At 36.1% G+C, this 9,653-nt stretch overlaps 1 protein-coding gene across 1 annotated transcript in view; it reads right to left on the bottom strand.

Moving 5' to 3' along the window:
* LOC119555920 (rho guanine nucleotide exchange factor 10) overlaps positions 1-1,738 on the bottom strand; it is a 106,707-nt gene extending 104,969 nt beyond the window's left edge. The window contains exon 1 of the mRNA XM_037867618.1: positions 956-1,738. The gene's annotated coding sequence lies outside the window, so the exon portion shown is untranslated. The remainder of the gene's footprint in view (positions 1-955) is intronic.
* Between the last annotated feature and the right edge of the window lie 7,915 nt (positions 1,739-9,653).

Raw genomic sequence — 9,653 nt, forward strand, 5'->3', positions numbered from 1 at the left:
CCTCAAAAGGGAGCGGCAATAAAAAGCCATTGAAGTCAACTCTAGTGCAAAAGTCAATGAAACTTTTATTACCAACATGCCACACACACACACCCCGCACACCCCACTTAGCGGCAGGATTAAGGGGGCAGCCCCACCCCACAAAAGAAGTGCAACAAACGACTTTTGTTTCAGGCAAAAGTTGCGTAAAGGAAAATATGTAAAAAAAAAAACATGGCGCAGTGCATCACACTCAGTCCTACGCCTCTAGGATTTTAAATCCTCCCTAACCAGGAATGTCAACTCTGAACTTTTTGCAATTAACCCACGAGAAGTGGCCTACATAACCACTAAGCTTATTTTCCGCCCCCCCTTTTCAAAGGATTCCCATTGAATGAAACTCTAAGGAAGACCGGAATATTACCGGGATATTAATAAAGCTGTTGGCGATTTAAGCCTTAGAAATATTTCAAGTCGAGAAAGTACCTGATTAATTCTAATTCTATAAGCCAAAAACCATCCCTTTAGTTTCTAGTAAAACAAGATTTTCAAGCCATAACATAAGTATTAATTAAAATTTAATTAAATTAGCATTAAGACCCTATTCATCAGTTTATGCTTTTAAATTCAGCTAATCAAATTCAGCTATTCAGCTATATCGCATAAGTTGCGATAAATTCCAAATACGCTTTACTTTATTAGCCAAAAATCAATAGTCCTTCTTTTTCTAATAAAAAAGATTTTCAAACCAAAAATTTAGTATTACTCAAAGCCTAATAAAATTAGCATTAAGTCCCTATTCATCAGTTTATGCTTTTAAATTCAGCTATTCAGCTATACAGCATAAGTTGCTTACCAAGCTTGGGGTGTTATAATTTTCCAAAAACATTCAATTAAAAAGCATTAATTTAATTATAAGTGCGTTGAGTGACCGCTGTTTCGCCCCAAAGGTCTATAAACTGGATATAAAACTCACCAGAAATTATGAAGTTATCTCCCGCTGTTTTGCATTAGATTCCTTTGGGGTCTCTGAACTCTCCTGTCTCCAAATGGCACTCGAAATGTATATAATTTAATTGCGTAATTAAGCCGCCGGCCTCGACTGCAAATCGAACTGCAATTTAAACTCTAGGGAGTGCTGTTTATTTTTCTTTTTTATCCATACATTTATTTATCTTTTTTCGTCTTCGCTGCGGGTGCATTTGCAGGCTACTAGTTTACTGACAGTTGGCAGTTTTTGATGTCGTTTTACTCATGTTGCTGTCGATCTCATTGAATGCCCACTGGTGTCTGTCGGTTTCTTTAGGTTTCTTTGCATTCTATCATTTTTTTTCTCTTACACAGAATTTTTGCAGCTTTCAAAATAAGCCTTAAATACGAATTTGGCTTAATTGGCATTACATTCAAATGGTTAAAGACATTTTTCTGTGGCACATTAATTTTTGCGGCATTCCGGTTGCACAGCTTTTTTCTATTTAATTGTGGCTTTTGTTGTACACATTTGTGGTATTTTGATATTTTTCATTTTCCACTTTTTATTGTTATATTTACTCTTGTGCTTAACTAAAATCTCTACTTGTTAAAAATAGTTTTTTTGTATTTATTCTAGGTAATTGTGCTGTGATGTTTAAATGCAGTGCAAGTAAGAAACGTCCATATTGTAATTCATTTAACTTTCTTTTTAGTTTTGATATTTTGTTGTTGAAGTTTTAGAGTTATCATCACAATTCTAAAGTTTTTATACATATGATTTTAATTTTGTTATAGCCATCACATTTATAATTTAAGGGGGGCATTTAATAAATTTTGATTTTGTAATTTGTATTTGATCAAATTTATTTAAAAACCGATTTGAGTTTTTGGTCTTCAAAGTTATCATCACAATTTTATATTTATATTTTATCCTTCTTCCATTGTTTTAATCTCCATTTTTTAATTGATGCTGCAAAAACCTAAAAAGGACAGAAAAAGTTGATTATTATGAGTCCTTTAAACATGTCTTCTTTCATTTTTCCCCAACCTTTCTGTCCCCATCCATTATTTATTCTCTGCCCTATAACGTCGATCAAGTCAACTTGGGGGGACCATTAGAGTGGACCGCGAAACACTTAAAGGCCACTTAAGCCGCGGACAACCCATACCACCCCTCCCATCTCCATTACCTTTTGCTCTTAACTTATCAGCATGGCAATTTTTTGCCTTTCCCCCAGACGCCCATATTCCTCGTGTTTGAAAAGTTCTAGGTCGAAATTTTAGTTGCCAAAGGAACCAGCCGTAAAAAACCAAAAAAAAAAAATAGAAAGAAAAGTTTTCAAACGGGCCAAGAGAAGGAAGAGCAGCTTAAGATGAAATAAAAAGCGGCAGAAAATAACGATGTTGAAATCACTTTACTTACAAAATGCAATAATATGTACAACTTCCCCACCTTCACTCCACTCCAGACTATAAACATACACGGAGAAAAATTTGATTATTTGGGAGCTTACAAATCACTCGTTTTCTTTAGGCTTAGAATAAGATTTATGATGATATATATCTTTATATTTATTTATAAGAAGGTCTTGAATCATACTTATTTCTTTACATCCTTGTAATCACGTGTTAGCACAACGTGCTAGCACAAAAATATATATTATATATTAGTTATATTTAGTTTTGATTAGTAAACACATTATTTCTGTTATAATGTAACTATCCATTATAATGCATTTTCTATATGTTTATATAGTAGTGTTTGTGGTATTGCAATAATGACTACATTTTAGAATGAAATTCTATAGGGTATTAGGTTTTCCGAGTGCAGCTTCTTGCCACTCCCACTCCACTCCCCCATCAGTGCAACATTAGTAACGTTTACAGGCTTTTGTTGCGCCTCCCCCTCAAACTTCGAACTTTAAACTAGAGATGGGCGCGTGATGAGCATCTGAACGTGTCACGAAGTTATTCTAAGATTTTTTTGAATTTTTTTTAATTATTCGTATCTATACACATTAATAAGAAGCAATCTTTTTTTTACAGATGTCCATGTTTATTTTAAAACATAACTTCGAACTTTTCTCTAGAGATGGGCGCGTGATGAGCATCTGAACGTGACACGAGGTTATCCTAAGATTTTTTTTTATTTTTTCTTTCTATTCGTATCTATACACTTTAATAAGAAGCGATCTTTTTTATGGATACCCATGTTTATTTCAATAGAAGACATTTCGTAACGCGACCATCTCTAAGTAAGCCCCATTCTCGCAGCTAGTTCTTCTGCTTTATCTGGCTGTTGGTATGAAAAAAGCCAAAGGGCATATGTACAAGATATGCAAAATAGGAGAAAGGGAGATGGCAGACGGGCAGGGGCGGAGAAAGGGGGGCGAAAGGGGGTGGGAGAGAGCGTGGAGAGGAGCAAATTGAAAGCCAAAGCGAATTGCCATTACTTAGAAGCGCGTTTCAAGCTTCATTGAGCGCTCTGGAAAAGCGTGGGAGGAAAAGTGGGCGGAAGGGGGGCGTTGGAAAAGGGGGGTGGGAAAAGGGGGGTGATGCCATTGCAGTTGTAATAAGCAATTCATGCAACTAAAAGCCGACAGGCAATGTGTCTAGCTAGCAAAACCACCAGCCGCATTCTCCAAAGAGACACTGAAAAGTGCTTAAAAGCCACAGTCTTTGTACTTCAAACTAAATATAAAACAATTTTCATATTAAATGAGGCATATTTAATCCTTTTGCGGTATAAAAAAACCATATCATATGATCATATGTATATATTATATATAATATTTTTCATATGGAATCTGTTCCTGAAAATGTAACGATAAGATCCTCCTGGCAAGGTGCTCTGCTGTCTAACTGAAATTTAGGCAGGGACGGCGCCGTACCCCCTTTACATGGAGGGGTAGGGGGCCTGTTAGCCCCCCCCCCCCCAACCAAAACCCCCTTTTACCACTAGTTGTCAACCAACTTTGCGTTGTGCAAAAGTCAAATGCGCTTATAACACTACACAATACCAAAGCCGCAGTTTGAGTTCGAGCTGCCGGTGCTGCCAACTTCCAGTTTCAGTGATGCCAACTGTAGATTTTCAAAATAGGCCAGCCAAGGAATTGCTTTTAACATAACCTATGAGATTTACTTTATGAGACCTTTATGTAAACCAACAATAAGGGATAGGGAAATTAAAAGAATATAAAACTATCCACATCATAAGAACATACAATATGTGCCCCTCTTAACTGACCTTTTAAGATATTAACCAAAAAAAAGAACCAGCCAACTGGGCAACTCTGGCCAACAGTGGAGGTTGGCCACCATGGGCGGCGGGGGGTCAGCAGGGGGTCAAGGGGGTTGGAGTACGCCTGGCAGTGACAGCGATGGCGACAGTTGCACTGCAGACTGAGCTTACGACTGCCGGTCGACTAATTGGTTTACTTATGGCCTTTATTTTTTTTTTTTGCAGTTGCAGTGGTTGGACCCGAAATGCCAACAACACTTTTTAAGCCATAATTGCGGGGGAGGGGGCGGGGGGAAGGGGGACTCCCCCGCATTTCCTGCGACTCAATTTGCCAGGGGAACCGACCAAGCAGTCAAAAAATTGCAAAAATTACGAACCACACACGAGTTAACAATCAATTAAGGTCCGAGTTTCCTGCGATTTTATTTATTTATTTTCGTTGTGTTAACCCATGCTAACCCGTATACTTGCGCCGTGGAGGCGCAGAGTCAAAGGGTTAAGGGGGCGTGGCAATGTCTGGGCTTATGTTTGCATTCGCCTTTAACCGTTAACCCGTCGCCTTTTGCCTTTGACGAAACTCCTTGCCTGCCAACAACAGCGGGTGATTACTTATTTAAAAACTCCATTAGAACACGTTCAATTTCCAGGGGGCGTTGGGAGGCTAAGGCTTAGGCTTAAGCCCGCAAGCTGTCGGCCATAAATGTAATCCCAAAAATCAATATGATCTTCAATGGGAGGGCCTAAAACTGCACTTCTATAACACCAGTTTACAAAAAAAAATTGATGAAATACGCACTTCAGGAAACCTTTGTTTTCCGGTAGGATACATCTCCCTGATTAAGAAAAGGGCATTTAAAATTTTTTCTATGGTACCAATTTTTTTTTAAGTGTAAAAAACTTTTTCGCACTTTTTTATTTTCTAACTCGAGTTGTGACAAACCGAATTCGGTCATTAAAGACTCATTTTACAGGTAATGGAATGCCCTTTAACTTTCTTATACACATCATTGAGTTCCATTCATTAGTTTAGAAGCTACACTTCGTCAAAGTTGAAAAAGTTGGAAAAAATGCAAAAACGCTGGCATAAATTGCATCTTTAAAAATACACGCCTAAAAACCGAAATTAGTTTTATGTTGTTTTCTTAAAGGCTGAACTTTAACGGAGAATATAAGCCATTGATCACGACAATCCGTTGGTAAATCGATTTTTTACAGATTTTTAAACGTATATACCCAAGTTCAGTGCTCGGGAGCAGCGGCCGTTAAACATTATTTTAAATTTTCAGTGTTGAGGAACGTAAGATTTTGGTGCAAGTAGTTATGCATAACGTCAGTTTTTTTGCTATTAGTGCTTGGCAAGCTAAAAAGTATGCGATTGCAGTTACAAGGAAATCATTTTCATATATTTTTAGCAAGGAAATACCCAGGAAACTGACGTTATGCACTACAACTTGCACCAAATTCTTACGTTCCTCAACACTGAAAATTTAAAATAATGTTTAACGGCCGCTGCTCCCGAGCACTGAACTTGGGTATATACGTTTAAAAATCTGTAAAAAATCGATTTACCAACGGATTGTCGTGATCAATGGCTTATATTCTCCGTTAAAGTTCAGCCTTTAAGAAAACAACATAAAACTAATTTCGGTTTTTAGGCGTGTATTTTTAAAGATGCAATTTATGCCAGCGTTTTTGCATTTTTTCCAACTTTTTCAACTTTGACGAAGTGTAGCTTCTAAACTAATGAATGGAACTCAATGATGTGTATAAGAAAGTTAAAGGGCATTCCATTACCTGTAAAATGAGTCTTTAATGACCGAATTCGGTTTGTCACAACTCGAGTTAGAAAATAAAAAAGTGCGAAAAACGTTTTTTACACTATAAAAAAAATTGGTACCATAGAAAAAATTTTAAATGCCCTTTTCTTAATCAGGGAGATGTATCCTACCGGAAAACAAAGGTTTCTTGAAGTGCGTATTTCATCAATTTTTTTTTGTAAACTGGTGTAATCCACAACTTGAGTTTTTGGACTCCGATTTTGAAGTGGGATACCTCTATGAGTTTTTGGTTGAATCCCCTAATATTTTACGTTCAAATTTTTCTTTTGAAAAGAGGGTCTAAGTTTTAACCCATTTTCATGTTCGATTTTTTTCCTATTTTTAATGGTTTCCGTAATAAAAACCCAAAAATGAACTTCCAAATTCCATAACTTGGGTAATTGGATCCCGATTTTCAAGTGGGATACCTCTATGAGTTAGTGGTTGAATTCTGTAATATTCTACATTAAAATTTACATTTTTAAGGAGGGTCTAAATTTTAACCCATTTTCATGTTCGATTTTTCCGTATTTCCAATGGATTTCAGAATGGGAACCAAAAACTGGACTTCTAAATTCCATAACTTGATATATTGGTTACCGATCTTAAAGTGCGATACCTCTATGAATTCGTGGTAAAATTCTCTAATAATCTACATTAAAATTGAATTTTTAAGAGAGTGTTAAAATTTCAGCCCATTTTCATGTTCGATTTTTCCGTATTTCCAATGGATTTCAGAATAGGAACCAAAAACTGGACTTCTAAATTCCATATCTTGATCGATAGGTCACCGATTTTCAGGTGGGATACCTCTATGAATTTGTGGTTGAATTCTCTATAAATCTACATTAAAATTTGTCTTTTAAGAAAGGGTCGACATTTTAGCCATTTTCACATCCGATTTTTTCGTATTTCCCATGGTTTTCAGAAGGGGATCCCACAACTGCGCTTCCAGATTTCATAACCTTTGTAATTTTATCCCGATTTTGAACTGGGATACCTCTATTAACTCGTGCTTTAATTCTCTAGGAGTCTATATTGCAAATTTTCTTTTTAAAGAAGGTCACAATTCAGATTCAGGTCAGAATGGGAACACAAAACTGCACCATAGCTTGAGTTCTCCCTTGTTATTTCCTACTTAAGTGTCTCCGATGGCAGACTTACACTTTTGCCAAGCGCTGTCCTTTCCACAGCCAGCTCATTTCTCATTTTCCCATTAACTTGAGCAAATACTATGTCATCATCAAACAAGCCAAGAACGAAGGAGAGCCAACTGGGAAGCAAGGCAGTTTCAAACTCAATTTGCTTGAATTTTGCCAATGAAGATTTTTGGCCTTACCACTTTTACGAGTGGCTGAGATTAATTTCCGTCTCGAACCGGCAATTAGTGTAAACTTAAATATATTAAACAAATAGTTGGCAGTCCTTAGTTTAACTTTCTAGCTCCAAATGAAAGCTAATACCAAATTATTTAGACCTTCAAAAATTAGATTGATTTCAAAGCATTCTTTAATCAATTATAAAATAATAAAAGTGTTAAATCTTTTCAAAATTGAGATAGGGCAATACAAAAATTCAATTAAGCCAAACATTAAATTGATATTTGATATCGTTTTTCCTCCGCTTCGTGGACTATCTTATAAATCGCCGTTGCCATTCTGATGCGTTCGGCTTTGTATTTTATATGCTGCTCTTGGAGCTCAGAGTTTTCTATTTGGTTTTTTGGATGGGGGGATTTCGAGGGGGTTTTGGAGGGGGTTTTGGAGGGGGGAAGGGGAGGGCAAACAGCTTTAGACACTTTAACACATTCCTCTGGGAATGAATACTCTCTGGAAGAAGCCACTAGCGCACACACAGCCAGACATTTTAGTGGGCCTTCAGCATCGACATCGAAAAGTCTCGGACTTCGACTTGGCCGGGGATAAAGAGGTGCACCGAAAAAAATTCGAATCGAATGTAAACTAGCAAAAATACCTAGCAGATTACTCTCCGCATTCCAAAATAATATTTTATTATGTGAAAGTTCCCCAAAAACATTACTTAATATCAATATATATTAATTAAATCTAATGTAAATTTTGAAAAAGACCTTTGTCATCATAACAGGTTAAATAATATTATAAAATAAATAATATTTAAAATAATGTTTTATTAGTTTATGTATTCCTTGTCAGAACTGAAACTTTTCTAAGTACAATATTTAATATCAGCAAAATGGCTTGTAACTTTGCCTACGCTTTTTTCAGTGCCAAATGCCAAGAGAAACATTTAGACGACTTTCCAAGACCGGTTCTTTTGGCTCTATGAACTCGCCTTCGTCCGCCTCGTACTAACTAGAACTTGTGGCCAAAATAAAAGGCAAACATAAAGCAGCAGCAGCAGCAAGGCAAAAAACAAAAGCAAAACAGGGAAATGGTCAGCTAGTTGGCCAGTAGCACTTGGCCAACGGCCCTGTCCTTCTGCACCTTTCCGTTGGACGGATTTATTTTAGTTAATAAGCGAAATCAGCGGAAGGCCTCTCAAATTGCCTGCATTTTTCGGTGGCTTTAAAGTTTTACATTCGTTAAATAAAGTAAAAGTCCTGAGTACTTTCAGATACTATTTGAATATTTTATAACATCATATTTCATTTAAGTGTTATTACTTAAAGTTTTTTCTAGCTACTATTGAATATGAAGCTACTATTTAAATATTTTATAACATCATACTTCGTTTAAGTATTCTTATTTAATGTTTTTTCTTTAAAGTTGTATATTCGTTAAATAAAGTAAAAGTCCTGAGTACTTTAAGCTACTATTTGAATATTTAATAACATCATATATCATTTAAATATTCTTATTTATTATCTGTTATTTTGATTTAAGCTATGTATACATGTACGTTTTTCCTACTCTTCTTTATAAGACTTTTTTTTTGAGAGTACTTTCCACATTTCTTAGGCAATCGACTAAAAGTATTATAATAATAAAACATTTTTTGATAATCATACATGTTTTTTTGTGAAAATCAAATAGCATATTCTTACTTCTCTGATTTTTTGGCTCTACTTTCGAGGTGCCCTAAGCCTCTTTTTTACACCCCCTGCTGGAACTGCCAAAACATTTCGACAGTTTAACATTCGGCCTTTAACCGTCTGTTTTTTTGAATTGATTTTTTTGTTTGTTGACTTTTTTGCAGCCTTTGTGCGTGGCGGTGGCTTCCTTTGATGATCGATCGCTTTTTAGGAGCAATCAGGCAGCCGGGAAATCAGAGGACCCCTCACCTTGTTGGCCAACTAATTAGATTCGCTCAGAATTTCTGGCTAATTGAAAGGTGAGTAGTGCGCTTGAACTCCTGTCAGAGGGAAAATTTCAGGAAAAGCTCGGCAGCTTAAAGGAAAATTTCTAAACACTAAAATTTCTAGGAGTTTCGTTGGTTAAAAGCATATGAGTAACTGGGGAAATTTGAAAAGCTCATTTTGATATAATTTATAATTTTCATATAATTTGTTTTTAAATATTTTATGATTCCAGATTTCTGTTTTTCTGAAGTCTAGAACATTTTGTATATCTAAGCCCTGAAAATATTGCAATCCCAAAACTCTATATCTAAACAATGGTTTTACCCCGAACAAAAACTGCACGTTCCTCATCTTAATTAAAGGA

This window comes from Drosophila subpulchrella, chromosome X (genome assembly GCF_014743375.2).
Source record: "Drosophila subpulchrella strain 33 F10 #4 breed RU33 chromosome X, RU_Dsub_v1.1 Primary Assembly, whole genome shotgun sequence".
Lineage (NCBI taxonomy): Eukaryota > Metazoa > Arthropoda > Insecta > Diptera > Drosophilidae > Drosophila > Drosophila subpulchrella.